A 23243-nucleotide genomic window follows, 5' to 3' on the forward strand; every position below is an offset into this window, starting at 1 on the left:
ATGATTAAAACGGCGCTGAAATTTTTTATTTGCATTTTCCTTGCTCTTATTTTCAGGCATAAATATTGAGCTTGGTCGTCAGAAAGAGAGAGAGAGAGAGGGATTGGGGGTGAGAGAACAGAGTCCGTTTGAGTTTTGAGTTTACGTTTGCATGCCCAAAAGTTTGTTGAGCTCAAGACCTGCCCAACTCGCCGCCGCTCATTTCCGTGTGCGGTTTGGGGTTGGGGGCATGGGCAGAAGATGTTACCAAAACTATTGAAGCGCACACAGCGCGAAGCGCATTCATTTACTCCGTGTGGGTGAGTGCGCCTCCACTTCATATCCCCCCCTCTTACTGGACGGGGCTTCTTTGGCTGTTAGCTGGAGTGAGCAAGTCCATCGCACGCCTGAATGGTCGCGCAAAACATGCCATCATCATCATCAAAGGGAAATTAACCTAAACGGCCATGAAGCTGTTTGCTGGGCGTTACTACCGCAGAGGTTCTTGCTGTTATAGTTGTTGTTGGATAAGCAGGGTATACGGACTTTGTGCAAATGTATGTAAAAGGCAGAAAGAGGCGATTCCGAGCACATGAATACGAATATATAAATGAACATTTATTTATATATATATTTATATTATTACTCAGTTTGATGAGCTGAGCCGCTCTAGTCGTGCTCCTCTTGTCTGCATGAATGCTTCAATTTACAAAAGACCAGAGCTCTCTCTCCGAAACTCGTCTCATTACCCAGCTGAAAAGACCCCAACATCTTATTCTGATGCAGTAAGGACCAGATCATCTCTTCACATATTACTTAGCCTTTGTCCAGCTGACAAAGCGTGGCCCCATCTGATATATAGCACCACATTGATGATATTAATAAAAATCGATTTTAAGACTAACATTTAGAAGTAGAATTTAAAAATAATTGGAGCTTGATACAACAAATAGGTTTTCGACAGTAAGATCAGATTAAAAATATTTTACTTCTTGTATAACTGAAATTTTGTATAAAGATGGGAATATATATTTTAATTTAGTTCTTTCCACACAATGGGGTGCTTAATTTATATCCTGAAAATTTGATAAGGACCGGACCGGAAGCTATAGAAGTTAACATAGTTAGAAGTTTGGCGCGTCATGCAGGGTATCTCCTAGTCGGGCACTCCCAACAAAAGCACTCAAACTTATTGTTGTTGTTGTTGTTATTTCGGCTCTGTGACTGCTTTGCAGGCACAGCCCAACACTGAGCTGAACTGAAGCGCTGCATCTGACTGGTTAGCTGCTCCCGCATGACTCTCTGCGCACTTTATTGCTGATTATGAGGTTGAGTTTTGTGCGAACTTCCGGTTTGGCCGTTTCATTTTAAAGGCAACAGCATATTGGAGCGTCCATTGCTGCTTTAAGTGAGACATTCTGTGTGGGCTTCAAGAGAAACCAGGCAAACTCTTCTTCCTTTATGTGGTGCTAATTGTGGCTGCTGTTGCTGGTTAACTGCGCTAATTGAAGTTCTTGTCGAGTCGGTTTGTGGATTTATCGATACACTTGTGGGTTACTCTCAATGGCCGTTCGATGGGCTCCTCTGTGCACGTTGCCAATGGTTGCTTGATTAATATTGTTTACTTGAATTGGCCCTTGTGATGTTGTAATGTCGGACTTCGCATTCAAAATTGCGTGAGATAAGTCCATAAAATGTTAGTTTTCGGTATAATTATATACACTGTCAAATAATACATATAGTATAATTTGTTAAGTTCGGTTCATGGATCGAAGCCATCTCTTGCCCCAGTTTTCACCATATTTAAACCTTGATTTGAACGTTTCGTTTTAATTTAATTTTATTGAAATTATTTATGCATTAAAATGTTATATTTACATATTTTTATTTATCGAAATTAGTTTATGTATCCTATAAAAACTAATACATTTTTTAAAAATATTTGAAACAAGGCCACATTGTTTTTATAAAGTGTTCATAAAGAGTTTAAGGTTTATTTATAAAGAATTAAGGTCTAAAACCTTAGCTATACTCCATACCTTTGGCTAATCAAAAAGTGGAATTCTTGATCAGTTCTTGCCTTTTACACCAAACATTTTTTGTTCATTAAATAAAATAGTTTAAAGTATTTTATGAAACTTGAGTAAATTCTACAATTGCTCTCAACCTAAGTTTAGGTAAGGTGCGCTGTGTCATTTAATATTTTTTCAACAGCTTGGTGTTCACAGGATTTAATGGATTTTGGTGGATTTCACTTTGGTTGTTACTTAATTTTCTTAACAAAAGTTTGCACCGCAAGCTCTTCAGGCAATGCCACAGTATTTTGTCACCCCCTTTGAGAGAGGTTGACAGCGCTTTTTAATAATTACCCCCAGCCGGGTGTCGCATGTCCTTTGTCCCACATGCGACAGAGCTCTGAAATCTGTGGCGGCTTTGGCCAAAGGACTTTGGCAGCTGCTCTGGTCTACACTTTTAGCGTGTGACAAATGAAAATACATGACACTGTGCTGTAGTTGTTGTTGTTGTTCTTGTTGTACTAAATGAAGCAAGTGCACAAATGGGCTAAGCAAGCATATCCTTATTGGAGGACTTGCTGCAAGGTAATCCATATTTATAAAAATAGTCATTAAAAGGGTTGCCCACATGTTTTGTGTGACAACAACGCCCGCCACCTTGCCTCTGCCCTCGCCCTGCTCAACTTTATAAATACATTTTAATTTAGCTTTGTGCATTGAAACATATTTAAATTAAAGAGCAGCCGCTTGTAAAATGCGCTCGCTCAGCGCATGTGAAGTTGGTCGTGTTGTCCTTTGCCATTTTTAATACAGTTTATCAATGTCCAATGGGCAAAGGCTGCCTTTGCCCCACACTGAACACCGAACATATTTGTGCTGTGAAGCGTGCTCAATTGTGAGGAGCCGTTCGCTGTTGCCCCGTATTTATGGGTCCGGTTCAGTGCTTTGCAGGAGCCAACAGCTAGTCAAAATGGGGAAAATGGGTATAAAGCAGCTTTAAAATGCAATAAGAGCCTGGTTTTCATATTATTCTCTGCGTTCGTCCATCGCGAAACCTACTGTCAGAGCTGACTGACTGTTTTTGGAAAATTCCACCTGCAACTGTGCAAAATTGGCGGAGAAGGGTTAAATGAAACTTTTAAGCTTATTATCTGAATGTGGAATCTGGAAATCCAGATCAATTTTAATTGTCTTTAAAAAATATACCTTGAGCCGTGTAGTTCAAGATAGTGTGGGTAGAAAATGGGTGAAAATTGGAAATATAAAATATAACGATTGGATAAGGCCGTATATGTTGCAATATTGTAGTTTTACTGAAAGTCTTACCAAATTCAAAATTAAAGCCATATTTAAGTTTGCCAACACTGGTCTTGTGTCCTGTCTTCAGTTCTTTTGTCGTGCCTGTCGTTCGTTCGATAAAATTAAAACCTCTGCTCGTCTGCAAAACTCAGACCAGACCCGACCCGACTCGACCAGCCCAGGGCAAGTTTGCTCCTTTGTTTATCAACTTGGCACTGTTCACATATGTCCAGACCTCCTGGTCACTTGTTCCGACTTGTATCTAGCCAAAGAGCACAATTAACTCTGTCGTTCGGTTTGATATGCCAACTAGAAGCTTATGGAGCTCAAACAGTTGTCAATTATCAATCAATTATATGATTATGTGCATCAGAAATTGGTCAGTTTCTAATTTTTAATACGATTTATTTATGTATTTCAAGAACGATTTTGTTTTTAACAAATTGCTTGGGAAGAAACACAATGAGCTTATAATATGATTTGCATAATATAATCAATTTTATTTGCAAAATATACTAGACTTTTTCTAATTAATCAAAAAGTTATAATACTTAACTCAGAAGGGAACTTATATTTTTAGGTGCGCGGAGGTTCTTAAATTTTTTGAAACAGAGATGAAAAGTCTTTTCTCTCATAAGAGCATTGAGAATTCGTCAACTGCTGTTCTCAACTTTTGCTCAAAATCTTCTTTTAATTTGCATGTCCGTCGTAGCTTGTGATTTGACGAGTTTTTTGTGACTGGCAACAGCGGGAACGACAGGGCATTTGCCAACTCTTCAGTTTACTTATTTATCGATAATTAGAAATTGCTGACCTGTTGTGAAGTACCCGCCGTTCTCATTTATTTGCATATATACTCATTGACCAATTGCTATTCCTAGCTCTATTATCGACTAACCAGCAACCAGTCGAGTTTCTGTTGTGCACCCTCTGGCCAGTCTTTGATACGACATTGATTCGTTAGCCAGACAATGCCATTATTGAGGTTTTGCACTGGGTCCGGATTGATTTTACACTGAAACTGAAGCAATATCTGCCGCACGACTTTTTATTTCTCTAGCTGAAAACAATAATGGTGACCCGTGCTCCTATGCGAGCATAGGGAAACTGACTGTATGCACAAGGCCTGCAGTTTTGTGATAAGCGTCAAACGCTGTGTCCCATTATAGCCACCTCGCTGCTGCATACGTTTGATCCTCTTGTGGCGCAATGCCTGACTGGCTAATGAGTTCCTAATTAGAATTGTGTATGTGTGTGTGTGTGTGTGTGGCAAATGCGACTTTAAATGACAATGTGTTGCAGCAGTTTGGTGCATGCGAATGCAGAGATTGGTTAGCTCTGCAATTTAGCTGCCTGCTTAATGTGATCAACCAAAAATGGATTTAAAGAAGAGCTATATATCTGCAAAGAATAAAATATATATACTATTTTAGCTAATGCCATAGCTTGAGGGTTTTGTGATTCGAACTGGTAAAGAATTTTTTTTATGAAAATCTTGTGCACTAATATGTTTTGAATTTGTTTGATAAAGCCTATTAATGCATTCTTTTTACATAGCCTCATTTTTGAGGTTGCCTTCAGTAAACTTAAAAATATTACTCATTCGCCTTGTTAACCATACACTTGATTGGAGCTGCCTCTGCGCTTCGTATGCGCTCATTTCGGCCGTCTTTAATATATTGCCCTAAGCCACTTGTTTATCTCAAGCTCTGGCAGTGCTTGATAACCGCTTTAAGTGATTTCAAGTGGTTGGCTCAACCTACAACCTATAACGTAAGAGCTCGTCTCGAACTGTCTCAAGGCAACTATCCATTGCAGTTCAAGCTCATTTCAGATTCCTAATCATCTGCATCCTTCTATTAAAAGTGCTCAAAGGGGCTTTTCATCAAATTTTGCTTGAGTGAGTTTTATTTTCCCCGTTTTTTATTTTTTTTATTTTTTTCGTTTTTGCGCTACATCAAAAATTTGTCTGCAACATTGGCCAGAAAAGTGGAATTTGCGCGTTATCCTTTGGCAATGTGTAATTAAAAAATATGCGCAATTAAAATGGAGCAAAGGATACGCACAATGCGTCTAATTCGACTAGCGAAAATGCAGAAACGTCAATTCATAAATGTATAATTTACATAACATATTTTCAGTAAATGGAAAGCAGGAATATAAATTGAAATTTCATTAAGAAAGTTCTCATTGTCGCCTGTCGTAGCATACAAGTGAGAGCCAGAGCGAGCGGACTATGCTCATGTGCTCTCATTCCACAGTACTCTCTATCTTTCTCTCATGTCACTTCAGAATTGAAATGTATAATGGCTTTCGTATGTATATGTATGGATGTGTATGTGAGTGTGTGTGTGTGTGTATGTGTGTATGTATAGGCGCACTTGAGCGACTTAATTGTGTCGTGTTAACGTCAAACACATGCAACAAACATGTGCAAACAAATGTTGTGAGGCTGTATATGCTTGTGTGTGTGTGTGTGTGTGTGTGTGTGTGTGTGTGTGTGCTCGTGCGTGTGTGTGGGGCGGGACTCTTTGGCACGTTTATGTCAGCGCCGTGTTGACAGATTCAACCACCCAGCAAAAAACCCGTTACCAGCCTACCTTCCGCCCACGCACACACACACACTCACACACACTTGCGCGCACACTTATGCATATGTATAAAGCCACTCTTTTATTTTATAAAAAACACATATACAAACATTCACTCAAGCGGCAAAACATATCCGTACACATCCGTTATGCCGCCAACGAACCCCAAAGAACACACCATCCTTTCAAAGACCCCCTCTCTCCGCCAGCTCTTTGCTACCCCTACTCTAGGCCATCGGAGCCGCAGAGCGCTTGCCAGGCAGCCAGCCATTGCCACCTGTCATAAATTTCCATATGCGCGAAAGGTTGAGCGCTTTTTTTTCTGCTTACTTTTTATTTTACTTAGCTGCAGCATTCAGGAAATGAAATACTCTTGGTTGAGGTGCGTTAAAATACACTACTTGGTGAAATTTAAAAAGTACAACAGAACATATAGAATTTCTTAAGCAAACTTTAAAAAATAAAAATAAAGAAAATAACTCAAAAAATTCTATGAGAGAAATATAAAAGGAAATATCTGTGAATACTTGTCTAAGTATATGGATATTGAAATATATCTTAACATATATTGTAAATATTTTATATTATGTTAATTATGTTAACAGTTAGCCCTAAACTTAGTCGATAGCCAGAATTTTGAACTAAAATATGCTTGATTATTATTTACAGGCTGAAATTGAATTGAGAACTTGAGTTACAGCTGCAAGTTATATATAGTTAATTTATATTCATTCAATGTAATTATACAATTATATTTATATAAAATTGTTTTCATTTAATTTAATTTTATTTTTTTATTTGCTTTAATTTAAATTTCTCTATTTAATTTTTAACTTCAAGGCATTATTATTTAAATTCTGTAACACTTTTCATAGGGCTTCGAGTATAATAGATGCACTTAAGCAGAGCATAAAACAAATTAATTAAACTGTCTAGTCAGTAACTAACTAACAACTTGCTCATCAGATGAAATTAACTCTGAAATTTTATGCTGTTTCATCTGGTCTCATATTCCAATAGAGCCCCACCTTCGGTTAGGGCATGATACGAACTTTTTGGCTGAGTAGTATGGCATAAAAGCAGCTGTTCCGTTATGACTGCGCATGCAGGGATGGCAAGGGTAGCTGGCGGCTTATGCATAATAGACATATATATATATGTATGTGAACGGCTGGGAAAAACCATTTTCATAACTGACTCAACGATTCTGCGTTCAATATTTCGATTATGACAATGCTAAAAATATCGCGAGTTAAATTCAAATGCATTTTTTTCCTTTTTTTTTTTGCAATCAGCTGAAGCCCATTTGGCTGACCAGCCATTTTCCTCAGAGCTTTTCAGTTATTATTATTTTTTTTTTTGTATTTCGTCCATTGTCTGCGAAAATTGAATTTCCATTTTGACAATAGCTGTCGCTGTCGGACCTCTGGCCACATGAGCGTTTGGACAAAACTGGCGCCGGCCTGATAAGTTTTAAGCCTTGAGTGCTAATCAAATGCTGGCTGGGCAATCAATTTGGTGCCGACGTCTTTTAATGAACGTTTTTCCAATGATGCAATGCAGCAACCGCCTGTTGCTCTCACCGCCCACCAGCAATCCGTCAAGTGGGCGGCCATATTGGAAAAGTGAAAGGGTAACACTCGAATACTCAGCTACCCACATGCCGCTGCCTTTTAGCCCCTGGGTGCTGTATTGTGGCCAGTTGACAGTTTCATTAGTTGGTTTACATGCAGGAGGTGCCAGTTGCTGTTGCCTGTTTGTTTGCATTGTATCGCCATGTTGTCGTGCAGGATATTGGCTGGTTTGTCCTGCTCGCTGTTCCAGCTAGCTGTGGCTGCCCCACATCGTTCCCTGCCACCTCTTGTTGTCGCATTCACCGGAAGTCGCCTGATAAGTTTACGTTGACATGTTGCTGCACTCTATCTCTCTACCATTCCTTACTGTACGTGCGCGTGTGTGTGTGTGTGTGTGTGCCTGTGTGTACGCCTGCTCCCAGCTGAAAGCTTTCATAAGTTGATTTAAATCTTAACTTTTGGCCATGTTCACTTGACATCCACTTTAGGTACTAACTTAATTGTGTCTTCGGTTTTTTAGTTTGATTGTTTTACTTTGATTCATCGAAGTAAAGGCGTATATATATATATATATATTTTTTTTTTTTTCTTTGAAAATTAGTTTTAGGGCAATCGGACGGTAAACAAAAAACTGTCATACAACCGTTTTTCGCCAATTTACCAGAGTTGCAGTTGAAACGTCCCCCACCAAATTTTTGACTTCCATTTCCATTAAGGGGGAATGCATTTTTCGAAAAGTGTGAAACATCCCTCAAACGAATAAGAACAAAGATCTGTTTAAATTGATTTGAGGTCGATCGAATGATAAACAAAAAGATTCATACTAACGGTTTTCCCAATTTTTCCACACATATGGGTGGAATTTCTTAAAACCAGGTCTTCATTAGATAATGTAACTAAAGTGAAAATTTCAGCTTCAAACCTGTATGGGCTGTGCGTTGGTCACCAATCAGGACAAACTGTTTTATATCTAGAGATAATAAAAATAATATTTATTATATTAAGTCAATAATTGAAAACTCTGCACATTTAAAAAACACCGCCTAGTCAGATTTGCCCTGCCAAGAATCACAGTATTATGTGGGCCGCACTTTTCCAATGACAACTCTTTTCGAATTGGAAGTCATTTAAATTCTGCATAAGCTCGAATCGCCTTACAAAATCCAAAACGTATACACCTTTTAAGCAAGTCATACGCCACGCAGCTGTGCTCTTTTCCCCTTGGGTTGGGGCACAAAAAAGAAAGCGCACACAAACATTTTCATTCCTCTTTTGATTTTTTTTTGCCGTTGACCCATAAAAACAAAAGGGGCAGCATCATATGACGACCAGCAAGGACCAGTTGGTGGCAGAACGGTGCGGGGGTGCGATTCCAATGCAAAATTGAACAAACTGTCAGTTGCATGGGCAGATCAGGAGGCCCATACCGCTGCATAACACTACACAACACAGTACAGCCCAAACATAACACTACACGTCACTAGCAAGCAATTGCTTTGTGCAATTCGTGCTCCCTCTCTCTTTATATCTTTCTCGTTCCCTCACTTTCACCTGACTTTACCTGGTGCTGCCCAAATAAATGCACTGTGAGAAAAAACATGTACGACTTTTACTTGCAAGGTCTGACGTCTACAAATAGAGAAAATTAATATTTGACAAGTGCTAGGAAGTTTGGAAAAATCGCGAAAAAACCTTTGTATTCGATCGATGATCTTTGAATGTGGAGTTCACTCGGAAGCGTTTCACACTTTTCGGTAAATTATTATTTATTGGTGGAAAACGGTTTTATTTAACTTTTTTGTATACCATCCGATGGGCTTCCAAAACATTTGTCAAAAATCTTTGTAAAAATTCATTTGGGATGATTCTCACAAATCCCAAAATCGATCCTTTTTGAATAATAAATGCGGGTTAAATAGAAACTAAAAGAATACGTGTGCTGGAAATTATAACTAATTTGAAGAATTATAAGTGAGATTCTCTCAGTGTATGCCTTCTCCCTGGCTGCGGCTGCTGTTGTCGTCGCAGTTGTTGTGGTAACTTTGTTAGCCAACACGCTGATAGAGGCATGGGGACACATTGTGAGCTGCTGCTGCCGCAACTGCTGCTGTTGCATGATAATAGGCCTTTGGACGTGGTCTCTAAACATGGACATCGATTCTGGACATCATGGATTTTGCGGCATATGCCCGCGTGTGCGTTTGACTGTGCCTATAAAAGTGAACGGAAGTTAATACGTTTACCTGGTTTTTTGCTATACTTCTCACGCAGGTGGCGCCCCGACATTGTTTTATGGGTTTTGTATCCTTGTTGCTATTGTTGTTGCCTTTGTTGTTGTTGTTGTTGTTGTCGTTATTACTACACAAACAGAGTAAATTGAATTGCGTTAATGCGCTTATAGCTTATACGAGTGTCGGGTCCATTGCAGCAATAAATGGCCAAAATAAAAATGCATATGAAAATCTACATAACATAATAAAAATGGCCAACAAATTGAGTTTAAGTACACAGGACTTACACGTACACACACAAGGACACGTATTCAGTCCCCTTTGCTTTGCTTGGGGATTTATAAATATGGTATAACATTTATTTGGGCTTAAATGTAATTGCCAGCTAAGAGTGCCAGCACTTATAAACATATTCAAGCCTTCATATTTACTGGGTGCCAGTTGTGATAATCAGTTTGTTTAGCTCGACACAGGCAGACACCAAATGCTACGATAGCGCTGCCTTGGCTTAGATAGGTTGTGCGAGCTTATGGAACACGCAGAGCTTAGATGGATATTAAAAAGAAGAAGAAGACCCAGACAAGGTTTCAACTCTGTTTATCCGGCTTTATAAGCGATGGGATCTCTGAATCTTCTTTTTAGATTACTTCACTTTTATGTATGCATGTTGATGCATGTATATGTAGAACAATACTGAAATCTCGAACGCGCTGCAAATTAATGAAAAGTAATTGTTACAAAATGTTGCCCTACTATGCGATTCTCATGAATGCAAGTAATGTATTCGTGCTTCTATGATATGCAAGTAAAATAATTACAAGTGTTTTGGAAACCTACTAAGCTTAATTGGATATATGGATGTTAATATGTCTGTATATATGTATACATGTATGTATGGTCGTATGAGTGAGTATATGCATGTATATATTTGTGTATGTGTGAATGTATGTATGCATGTATTATTTGTGTACGCTTTTATGTACGTATCTATGTGTGTATATTTGTATATGTATGTACGTATGTATGTGTATGTGTCTTTTGTTGTACCAATCACAGGCCAAGTTTACTGTTCACTGAACTGAAAATTAAATAAAACCTGTTTTTAATTATTGCCCTGCTATGCGATTCTCATTATTACAAGTGGGACTTACAGGTCGTCATGCCTTGATGGCAATTGAAGTGTTACATGAACAAGTCTGCTGGCAATCTAATAATGATTTTTGGCGTAAAAATAAGTATGGATATATTAATGTGCATATTCTCTTATTCGTAAGATTACATTATTAGATTACAAAATTTAAAAAAAATATTTGTAATATTTAACAATCTCAAGTGTCAATTAATTAACTCTATCTTTGCCGTCTACTCTTGCTACGAATATAATATATATATAAATCTTCCTCTCTACTCCTTCATTCCGTTTTTCTCATTTTATTTATATTTTTTTCCTGTGCTTTCATTCTAATATAATATCTACTTTTATTAATATTTTTCAGTGTTGCGCATATATAAAATGATGTCGCCCTCCAATAGATGGCAATATTAAGAGTGCGTGCGAGTGAACTTTCGGGTAAGTACATATTAACAAATATACTAATATACAAATATAAATGAAAGTTATAGAAATTCACTCTGTGGTCGACAATTATCTGACTGTTAGTGTCAGTAGGCGCATTTAATTGGAGTTTAATTTTTTTTATATTTAGTTAAGGTCTTCATCAGACTATAATCGCATTTTTTCCTTTAACTGGCTTTGTAGTGCTAGGCGCTGTCTAAGCCAAATGAATCCCTTGTTCCTTGTCGTTATCGTTGTCCTGGCAAAATTGCATTATGATGTATTAGCTTTGTGTAGCTGTCCTGCGCCTGTCATTGCCGCTGGCTGGTAAGTAGCCACAACTGTCTATGTTCTTTTATTTCAGCTGCACTTTAAAATGTTCTCAATAGACTAGAAGGCAATGTCATAGTTCAAAGACGACGGCACTTAGCGAACGGCAAATGCAATCGCCTTTAGTTGCACTTAATATTTTATATATATATTTTTTCTATTTCATTTTTATAATATTTTCACTTTGATTCAATTTCTTAATACCTTTAAGTTAACATCCGTTTTGCCGGTTGCCTTCAGCATTCGCTTCCGTTTGGCAATTCGCGTTTTCTTTTCTCCCTCTCTGTGTGTGTGGTTGTGTGTGTGTGTGTGTGTGTGTGTGTGGTGGGTATAGAGTCTTCCGTTGCGGGGGCTGAATTCTGCTAGCACTAGCATTATCCACGCAATCAGCGAAACTGTAAATCACACACACATACACACACACACACATTCGCACACACACATATATACAGAGCTATTAGAATAGTTGACACAGGGAGAGACTAAAAATGGCGTAGGAAATGATGCTGTGATGGCTGCCAGGTCCCGTATGCTTTTGTATTATGAATGTAACTGTAACACGCTAGCAAACATCGCACACGCAACCAATGCAGGGAGAGAGGGAGAGTAGGAGACAGTCGGGTAGTTGGACCCAGAGAAACGGGACAGTTGTGCAGCAGGACATTTTTCTAAACTGTGCTCGACTCACGGAACTTTTGGTGTCTCGTGGCCGGACGGGCGCATCGTTCGCATCGTCGCCAAACTGACGGATTTTCCGGTGCTTCTGTCAAACGCTTGTCATTTTATTTACTATCCACACACACACACACACAGACACAGAGACACACACACACTGATACACACACACTGACACATACACATTCGCATTGAAGGACACTCGCTCAGAGCTCCACTCACAGATTCTAACGTCCTGTTTCGCCTTTTATCGGCTTAAAAGGCGAAAATTGCAAATAAATACGAGTAGTTTTCTAGAGTTACATTCGCCAAGCTCTTGCGAGCGCTCGACTAAATTATTTACTTGCTTTTTATTAAGCGCTTAACGTTTGTACTCATATGCCTTTTTTTTAGCTAGTTTATCTTGCATCTGCGAGATACTTCGATCGTTAGCTGAATGGTTATGCCATTAGCTAGCTGGGCGTAAACTGCGGACGGCTTTAGCTGGAATCCCAATTGTTGCTCCAATTGCAAATGTTCATTTCGTGCGCGTTTCAAGTGCTGTTCAAATATTGCTCGCACGCAACTCGCCATGTCGAGCGATTGAATTCTACTCAGCTGAAGAATGGTAATTGGATGCCCTCTGCCGACAAGCTGGCAACGAGTTTCGCACAAAAATTATAGGGTTTTTCCTATTTACCCGATTAGAAGAGGCCAAAGGCTAAATTGAGTGAGTGAGTGCTTCCATTTGTTTGGCTTCAAGGCTTGTTAACAACTGACTAGGTTAGGTTCGGCTTTACAGTGTTGTACAATCACCAGGACACAAGCAGTTATCGATAAGTATTTGTTGAGCTTTCTCCGTCTTTTATCTTTATTTATTTATATAGTTATATTTAAGAGTATAAATGATGCAATTCTGCGCTTATACGTGTTTCTTTTCTAACATAATTTTATTTTGATTTTTTTAAAGAGACGAGGTGGTTAATATATCTTTTGTAAGATCAAGAAAACGTCTCACCTGGAAGATAAAAGAAACAGTGTCTGAGAAAATATTTGCATGGTATATGCAAGAAAGATTAGCAGGGACTTTTATCAATGCACCTCGGAAAACTGGCTGAACTATGTACATTAATACGAAAATATAACGCTGCGACATTTTGGCCATTTGCAGCTGATTTTAAAGAGCTATTATAACTCATGTGTAGCCAGCAAATCCACTGAGGCTTAAGCTTACCTGCCCCAACTATAAATAACCGAGCAGAAATGTGCCCAAAAACAATTTTTGGCAATTTTCCACTTTTTATGCAATTAATCAAATGCAAACAAAAACCTTAGAGCCCGCCAGAATAGAACGCTAAAGCTGTCCCAGCTCATGAATATTTCTCGATGTGTGTGTGTGTGTGTGTGGGTGTGTGCTTGTGTGTGTGCATCCGCTTTATAGATATGGCAAATCGTCTATCAGTCTCGGCCGCTGTTCGTTGTGGGTAGAAACTGGAAAGCAAATTCAATTAACCCTACGGACCGTAGAGAGCGTAATCAAATACACTCAACCAATACAAATAAATGTAGACGATGGACCGTCCGCTCGTAATGTACTAAACCAAACTAAGCCGGGGCCCGGACTCTGGACTACGGACTACGGACTCTGAAGTGAGGCACGCGCCACTTTGAACCAATCCACTACAAATCAGGCAGAGACCCCAGACGAAAGGTGGTTGCGGCGCAGGATGAGGGTTAGGGAACCACAACGACACAAAGTAACTAATTATCTCGCCTTATCCCCCACGAACGCCCCTACCCGACTTGTGTTTACTTAAGTCCAGGGCTCACTGCGAGCCACTCAACGAGGCGAAATTTTTAATATGTGCGCCGAGAGTTGTTTGTGTTGTTCCAGGCAGAAGATTTTTCGGCCCAGCTAACCCTTTCGCCCGGCCAGCACACGTGGCAACACCGAGACAGCAACAAGAAATTAAACGCAAGCTCGATATGTCTGTTCACGGTTGAATGGACAATAGATTGAGTCCTTGAGAAACAGTTAGCCGGTTGGCCAGTTAAGTCCTGCTCATGCTAAAGGCGACAACAAAATAAAGAAAAAATTCTTCAAAGGATATGTGTCAAAAATGCCAAACACATGCTGCGACACAAACGGTTGCCAAGGACAACGGCGAACTCGAAATGCTCAACGAGCTTTCGCCTTTTTGCATGTTTTTCAAAAATTTGTTTGTAGAGTGTACGGATGATACTTTAACCATGTAGTGCAATATGCAACGTGTAACAGGCGACATCTCCAATCATAATCCTAATTCAATAAGTATGCATTTTCTTAGTTAATCAATCATAATCGTAATTCAATAAGTATGTATTTTCTTAGTTAGCATCAAGGAAACAAACCGGTTAGCGGCAGAAATTTTAATTTATTGTTTAAATCTATAAAAGACTAGGTCAAAGAACCGAATCTCATGGCAGGAAGTCGTTGTTGCAGCCCTGGTCAAACTTAAAAGCCGAGTCTAGGCTCTCCCTTTCCCATATTTCATTTTTCTCTTTAAAACTTAAACTCTAGCTCTTGATACTTTCTTGAGTGGTTTGTAGACTTCGTCAACATTTTTGTCCTGGTCAACGTTAATAGCCGAGTTTAGGCTCTTCCTCTATCTCTTTTTTTGTTAGTTAAATATTTATTTTAGTAATTTACTTGCAGTTCGAATCTCTGGTCAATATGAATAACTGCATCTATTCCCTCTATCCCCCTCTCTCCCTTGCCCTTTAAAAGATACTTTTCTGCGTTCGAAAATGTCTTCACTTTATTCGGTTAGTACGAGCTTCAAGTTCAAAATCGAATCTAACTAAGATTTCTATATCTATTCTATATTTCCTGTCTAGCAATCTACAGTTCAACTTTTGATTTATTTTGTAATAATTGCTGAACGTCATGCCTGCAAGGGTATCTTATGTTCGGCATTGTATTAGCTATTTTGTGTTTTTTTTGAATCGGAAGAGCGACAAATATGAAACAGCCATTGTGTGCAGTTGGCAGTTGTACTGGGTATTGTTTGTTAGCCTTATGGGGCTGGATTTTGACTTCCATGTTCAGCTGTCGCAGTCCGACTGTTGCCACCAAACTTGCTACTCGCTCATTCATTCGATTAGTGGAGGTTCCAATTTCTTCTTTTTTTGAGAGATTTTGTGTTGATGGATGTTTGGATTTGGCTACGTATCATGTGTTTTCCATTTTCTGTTTTATCTTGCTCTGGAAATTGGCATTGGCAGCTTGTTGCTAGCAGTTTGACAGGTCAGCCAACATGCCAAGTTATTGAACTTGTCTATGGCACAAAAGCTTTGCAGTTCAAATATACCAATTAATAGTTTTTTGTGTTCCAGACATTTGAGCAAAAGTTTAGTTCTATCTACAAACTTTAGAGTATATCTAACAAGAAGCTTGAAGCCAAAAAGTAATATTTCGTTCATTAAACATTTGACCGGCATTTTGAACTGAACTGAAAATCTGACAAAGATCTTTTCAAATAAGTTTGAAACCGAAAACAAAAAAGTTGGAAATACTCCGGCAAACTTCCACAGCTGCGGGTGGAATTTCCGAAATCACTGGAATACGTATGCATTAGGCATTAGGCATTGGGCATTCAATACCTTGAATCGCATTTTTCACCGAGGAAGCTCGGATTCTACGTGAAACACGTCTGAATTGGGTTTTTCATAAAGATCCTCTCACGGGAGCTTATAACATAGGCGAATGGATTTTCTGAAAAGTAAGACGCACGCCTCAAATTAACTTGAAAAATCTTTGAAAATTAGTTTGACTGATAAGCAAAAAGCAAGAATTTGTTAATACACCTTTTTAGCGTTCACCTCCATCGCATTATTATAAGTTTTATATTTATTTTCATTTTCCCAAATTTTCTCTTTTGGAAATTTCTGGCAACATTTTTTGCATAACTTCCCATTTGTGTGATTAAAATAGTTTAATTTATTTATTTTATTATATTTTTTTTTGTAATCCCTGCACATAGTTGGGGCGTTATGGTTAATTGAAGCCGTGGCATTAAGTTGTGCGTAATTTAAACCCAAAACCCGTACAACAAAATGTTAAAGTTGCAACAACCACAAGTGCAACATTTTTGTTGCCATTTTGCTTTTGCCTGTTTGGCTTGCATTACAGAGTCGAAAAAGTTTTTAATACGCTTTTACAGCGTTTTAAACTTATTTTCGGGTGGTTTTTGCTATGCTAGTTTATTTTTTTTATTTTTAGTTTTTTTTTTTTGTGCATGGAGTACAATTTTGTGGCAAATTAAATACACAAACGAAGCGTGCTCTGCCACACACACACACACACACACACACACACACACACACACACACACACACACACACACACACACACACACACACACTCGTTCACACTCACACAGACACAAGAAACTCAGCGTGCGCCTCACAGTATGCTGCGAAAATTTGTCAAAAGCTGCGTTCACTCGTGAGCGTGAAACGTTTTCAGCTAAACTGAATAGTTAGTCCCGACATTAATGGTACTTTTAAATGTGTGTGCGTGTGTGTGTGTGTGTGTGAGTGTGCGTGTTGGTATGTCAAATGTGTATGCATACACTATATATATTTCACATTTTAATATTTTAAATTTTATATACAGCTGTTGCTTCATTTGCTGTAAGTCTAGCATATATTTAAAGGATAAGACTTCGAAAAAAGTTGTGATATAATTATATTGCATTAAGGACTTCTTAGCGCTTATAGAGGGTATTCTAATATTAACACATGGCAGGGGACATCTGCAACTTTATAAAGTATATTTATATTCTAGATCAGCATCAACAGGCGAGTTGATATAGCCTTATCCTTCTAGTCTCTCTCTCTCTCTCTCTCTATTACTTTCTCAGTCAAGAATTTTACCTCTCCTACATTTGCTTGGTTATTTGTTATTATTAGTAAGGGAAGGTAAAAGTGCAATTATAAAGAGCGCGAGGAGACAAAGAGAGCGCATTGAAGAGCAGTAAGAGAAAGAGAAGCCTTTAATTACAGTAGTTCATTGAAAAAGTAATGAGAAAGAGGGCGAAAGAGAATGAGCTTGGTTAAATTAATTCGCAACAAACCGCGTATTTTAAGGTATGTTAAAGTGTTAGAATTCCAGCTAATTTTATTTAAAGCAAACTTTTAGTTTGCTTAAGTTCTTATTGTAGTATTACGTGTACTTTCCAACTGCCGGGTAGCTACACTTTCCATTAATTCTTTGTCAAATCTGGCTTTTGTTCCCATTTCTTCTGCCTATACGAATGTGTATCTTCAACTTTGAGTTACAAAACTTTGGCTTTCAATTTGCCTAATTAGCCCAGCTCACCCCAACTGAGGCTCGCAGCCAATACAAACGTGGCTGGTTGCCGAGACACATGCTTCGGATGTTCCCGGTGTTTCCCGGATGTCGATCCCAATGCGGCCCGCTTATCACATTATCTGCTTTGTGCTCTGAAGCTATTTAAGTTGTGACTTCTCCAAAGTTTTTCTGGCATTGTGCGCATTTGAACGCCCCCAGTCCCGCCCCACAAATATAAACCTTTTTGCTTTGTTCAGTTTTTCAGCTGCAACCGCTTCCACAGCAAAACTTTAATAGCTTTTATTGAAGTTGCAGCAGCAGCAGCGTCTTAGCAAAAGTTTATTTTTTCGCTCTTTCTTTTTTCTTTTTTTTTTTGGAAAATTTGCCAACATATTAGCATGACTTTTCCTGCTGCTTGTTTTTAACTACACGCACGTACACACGGGCGCATTTCAATATGGAGGCTGGTCTGGTCATATTTTAGAAGATAGGCAAAACATTAAGCGGATTAGTTTTTCTCTGGTTGGCTGTGAAAATTCCTGGGAAAACGCTTCACCTTTGCCCAAGTCAGATGGGGGCAGCCATTAGTTTTGTGTCGTCCTTCAGCCTGAGACAGCCCCGACTGGGCTGTGGGCGGCATAAGACTGTGCAGCCATTTCCTTGGGCTTGGTCCACTTCCAGCCAGTTATAAATTGTTGGCTATTAGTTTAATGAACTTGTAGATTCTTTGGCTACCAAGTACTGTTGGCCATTCCAGTTTGCCTGAGTGCGTTGCTAAGGCAGCTCGACCGTGGGGTCAAGTGGTTTTCACAATTGGCTTAACAATCGCACCGAAGGCAAATTTTAGCATCATAAAACTAATTTTAATTAGCATAATATGTTTGCTTGAGCACATGTCAAAGATAACTTGCGTCTTGCCAAAATAAATCATAATATCACATATTTTCTTGCCTCTAATGCATCGCATTGCTAAATGTTGTATGTGGAAAAAGCAAGGCTCGGAAATGCTGAGTTTAAGGAAAATATGTTGGAAAACTGAATATATTGCCATATGACCGATTGCTTATATGGCTCCTATAAGATATAGTTTTCCAATGTCGATAAGATTATACAAAAGTTTTTCTTACAAGAACCTTATATTCTACCTATGCTAAATTTCAAGAAGATTGCTTTAAGACTAATTTCTCTTTATGGCACTTTGTTATTAGATAATAATTGTTACAAATTATTTGATTTTTTACAAAAACGAAAAATTGTAAAAATTTTGTTTCAAATTAAGAAAAACTACATGAAATTTCATTAAGGCTTAACGGGTCCCAAATATATAAACCAAAATATTGGTTCCCTCAAATGTGATCACATGCTGTAGCATAGTCTAAAATAAGAGTACATTTACTTTTATAAGGCCTAGAAAAAAGTGCGAATGGCGTGGAGCTATCTACAGGGTATATACAAGTCGGCCAACTGCGAGTAGTAGAGCTCTCTTATTTCTCTTTAACTAAAACTGTTCATCTGACAAATTAATAATAATTCATAAATTTCTAGATCACACAATAAAAGTTTCTTTACACTTTCTTCATTGCTTCAAAAATTCATGCCAAATATCTAAGCAAGCAGAACTTTATATTTAGCTGCCAGATAACTTTTGATAGCCCGCTAATCGCAGCTTAATTTACCTGGTATTTATATATATTTTAAATTAGCAGGAATTGTTGAATATATGTGCCCCATTTTTCTGACAGACCTTAACTTTGCGCCATGTTGTAAAAGTTACAGCTTATAGAAATTAACAATTCGGCATTGATTATTAAATTTGCATTGATTATGCGCATAAATAAATAAATGCACGTATGTATGTACATATTTATATTCATGTATAGCACACATTTGTCTGATGGTTAACATTTTGCCGCATTTTGTGACAATTAGAGTTAATACAAAATTCAACACGACCTAATTTTCGAAAATGTTCGCTGTCAAACTGTCCCAAGCGCTGATCCTTACCCTGAACTCGGCCTCTGACCCAATATACTCTCGCCCTCTCTCTCTCTCTCTCCAGCACTCACTCCACCTGTCGTTCGAAAGAAGCAACATGCATTTAACTTTTACACAGCACACACACACACACACATGCACAGGTAAGCGAAAAGTTATTTGCAGCGAATTTATATATGTATGTATTACGTACTTATATGCTTGTATGTGTCACATATATATTCTATACATTTGTGTGTCTATGTGTGTGTGTGTGTGTGTTTGTCTGTGCAGCCTATTGCCCACACAGAATATGTGATTAAAATTTCATGTCCTTGTAAATGCAGATGAGGAAAAAGTGTGAAATAGTGTGAGTGGGATGTGCGCGCGTGTGTGTGTATGTGTTACTATCGTTATTCCACACGCACACACACAACCCCCAACCCCCCTTCGACCTAGCAAATCATTTGAGTCGTGGTACGAATAGTATAGTGTGAGGATCTGCGGAGGGGGCTGTATATATGTGCTACCATCGTCATCTCACACACAGACACACACACATCGTCCCCCGCCCCTCTCTCTATCCAATTCCTACCACACACTCAAATGAGATTAATAATAATTTAATTAAACTCGCTAGCTTAATGCACTTCGCTTGTAACATTCTCTTTCTTCGTATTCTTTTGCGCGCAGCGCTGCCAACTTGTTTTTGCCTCGCTCTCTCTCTCCCTCCCCCTCTCCCTCTCCCTCTCTCGCTCTGCTTTCTCTCTTTCGCCCGTCAGCTGGTGCTCATTTCTTATATCACTTTTTGCGTCATGAAAATTTAATTACGCTTTACACTTATCGCTGGACCAGGTTCAAACGCTGGACCGCCCCCCCTCCCCCTCCCACTCCCTTAATGTTTTTTTTATAATAATTTTTTCCTGCGCTTCATCTCGTTGCATTTTTATAAAATTTCAGGCCCACGTCTCCTCTCACTCCCGCATTTTGTCTTTGTTTGTGCGTATACATTTTTGCGTGTGACATTTAAATTTGTGCCACGCCCACAAACAGCGCCCAATTAACCCGCAACTGACCAATAATATATTTTCCGTGGATTTTCGCTCATACTTCTGTTTCTTATTTTTTACGTCTACCATAAAAAATAGTATTTTTATTCAATTAATTGACTTTTGTGCACGTACTGTGGCTCACACACTCACACACACACACACACACACACACACACACTCACACTCTCGCTGGGACAGGTGTGCACATGGCCAAAATACAGCTGTGCACAGCATTTAGCACTATTGCCATATTTTAATCTGATTTACCTGGAGCATATGGAATTATCTTCCATTTGCGAATATGCATTTGTGTGTGTGTATGTATGTGTGTGTGTGTAGGTGTATGTTAGGTGGACTCGGAAATACCTTTTATCCAGGTAACATATGCAACAATTCTCAGAATGCATTTTGTTAGAGGTTATCGTTTTTTTTTTTATCTCTTTCGTATCTTCCAACGAAAACAAGTGCCTGACCTAAACTAGGCTTAGAGTTACTAAGATCTGCTAATGACAATAATTCAAATAAACATACTAACAATGATAATTATAATGTAATAATAATAATAATAAATACTAATAATAAATAATAATAATAATAATAATAATAATAATAATAATAATTTTACTAATACTAATACTAATACTAATACTAATACTAATACTAATACTAATACTAATACTAATACTAATACTAATACTAATACTAATACTAATACTAATACTAATACTAATACTAATACTAATACTAATACTAATACTAATACTAATACTAATACTAATACTAATACTAATGCTAATACTAATACTAATACTAATACTAATACTAATACTAATACTAATACTAATACTAATATTAATACTAATACTAATACTAATACTAATACTAATACTAATACTAATAATAATAATAATAATAATAATAATAATAATAATAATAATAATAATAATAATAATAATAATAATACTAATGGTAATGCTAATACTAATACTAATACTAATACCAATACTAATACTAATACTAATACTAATACTAATACTAGTACTTATAATAATACTAACACTAATACTAATACTAATACTAATAATAATAATAATACTAATGCTAATACTAATACCAATACTAATAATAGTACTATTAATACTAATAATAATAACAATAATAATAGTTTTTTATTGTCTTCCTGTTCCTGGAGATCCGTTAAATTATTATCAGAGGCAGCTTAAGTCTCTTCTCTTTGCTACACAGAGTTTTGCTGGGATAAACGAACCCTCGATGAGCATATTACAGGGTATCAGAAAAACTATTGCGGTAGTTATTGGATAGAGCTGTGCTTAACGAAGCATAATTCAAATGTTTTTCGCAGAAATATCTGATGCAAAAAAAAAAAAAGAATGAAAATATTGGAATTTGAAAAAAAATTTGCCTGATTTATATTTGAGAGAAAGAACTAAATGAAAGTGCTTTTTATATTGCAAATGTTGGCTCAGTTGAACAATTTGATAGAAAGTTGTGCAATTTGAACAGGAACATATCTAAATAGGGCTTCAATTGTATTATTTACAATTCAACTTTGGAGTCGAATAAAAACTTGGAATTCGTAATTCTGCGTATCTAATCTAACTATATAAATTTTGTATTTGCACATTTTTGCAAAATTTTAGTTAACTGTGTGCTCGTTAATTGAGATGCAAATTTAATTCGACTAAAACTCGGCAAATTTACATAATTTTGTTGACATGTTGTTTTGAGGTCACACGAAAAGGATGCGTTGGCTAGAAATGAATGTCAACAAAGAAAATAAACAATGGAAAAAAAGGCAAATAAACATATAATTAAAAATGCCGCAGCGGCAGCAATTATTTATATAATGAACTAAAACATTTATTTGTGTCGAAACCCGTGTTTTTTTTTTTTTTGTTGTTGTTGTGCATATTAATAACGTAATTAAAATTTAATTCAATAATGACTCTAGCTGCGAATAAATGCCCACAACTTGTTGTTGTTGTCGTGCTTATTGAAAATTATAAAATTAAGCCCTTTGACAGAAATTTGCATATTTAAATGCGGCGACAGCGGGCGGCATTCGCCCTGCATTTGTATGTAAATAATCTGCAGAGTAATTAAAATCGTTTTAAATTTGGTCAATTTGTTATCCCCGATTAAAGTAAGTTCGATTTAAATTACCAAAAAAATAATAATATTTCATATATATTGTATTCAAATTCGCGCATTTGATATGCGTACTACTTGGCAGCACTTTTTACTTGCAGGCAGGCGACAATGAACACTCGCTCACTCATTGTGCCCACTCACTCATGGCAAATTGTACTCAAACAGTTTGTAAGCGGTGCGCAACAAGTGCAAGCGAGACAACCGTAGTTCCGCCTTCGTATTAAAAACACACTCAGTGCGTAGTCAGCAACACACTGTTAGTCAACAGTCAGCTGTTAAGTTTACAGCTAACATTCGAGTGCATCCCCAAGAGTATGCAGTGCAATGTTGACAGCCCGTTCGTGCGCACTGTACACTCGGCACACTCAATTTGGCGGTGAGTTAACAGTTAACAGTTTGAGTAGCCAGTTTATTTAACAGCACTGCGGGTGGCGTTCGCTCTCCAAGAGAGTGAGAGAGACGGAGAGCACGATTCGCTTGCC

The 23243-nt window shown here is 37.8% G+C and overlaps 1 protein-coding gene across 5 annotated transcripts in view; it reads left to right on the forward strand.

Annotated features, from left to right (window-relative positions):
- The window catches only part of LOC115769356 (poly(rC)-binding protein 3), a 96711-nt gene that overhangs the window by 13984 nt on the left and 59484 nt on the right, over nt 1-23243 (forward strand). For all 5 annotated transcript variants that reach the window (XM_030714133.1, XM_030714134.1, XM_030714130.1 and 2 more), the window contains exon 2: nt 11186-11259. The gene's annotated coding sequence lies outside the window, so the exon portion shown is untranslated. The remainder of the gene's footprint in view (nt 1-11185; nt 11260-23243) is intronic.

The sequence above is a fragment of the Drosophila novamexicana genome, unplaced genomic scaffold (assembly GCF_003285875.2).
Source record: "Drosophila novamexicana strain 15010-1031.04,08,12 unplaced genomic scaffold, DnovRS2.1 tig00004554-arrow-pilon, whole genome shotgun sequence".
Lineage (NCBI taxonomy): Eukaryota > Metazoa > Arthropoda > Insecta > Diptera > Drosophilidae > Drosophila > Drosophila novamexicana.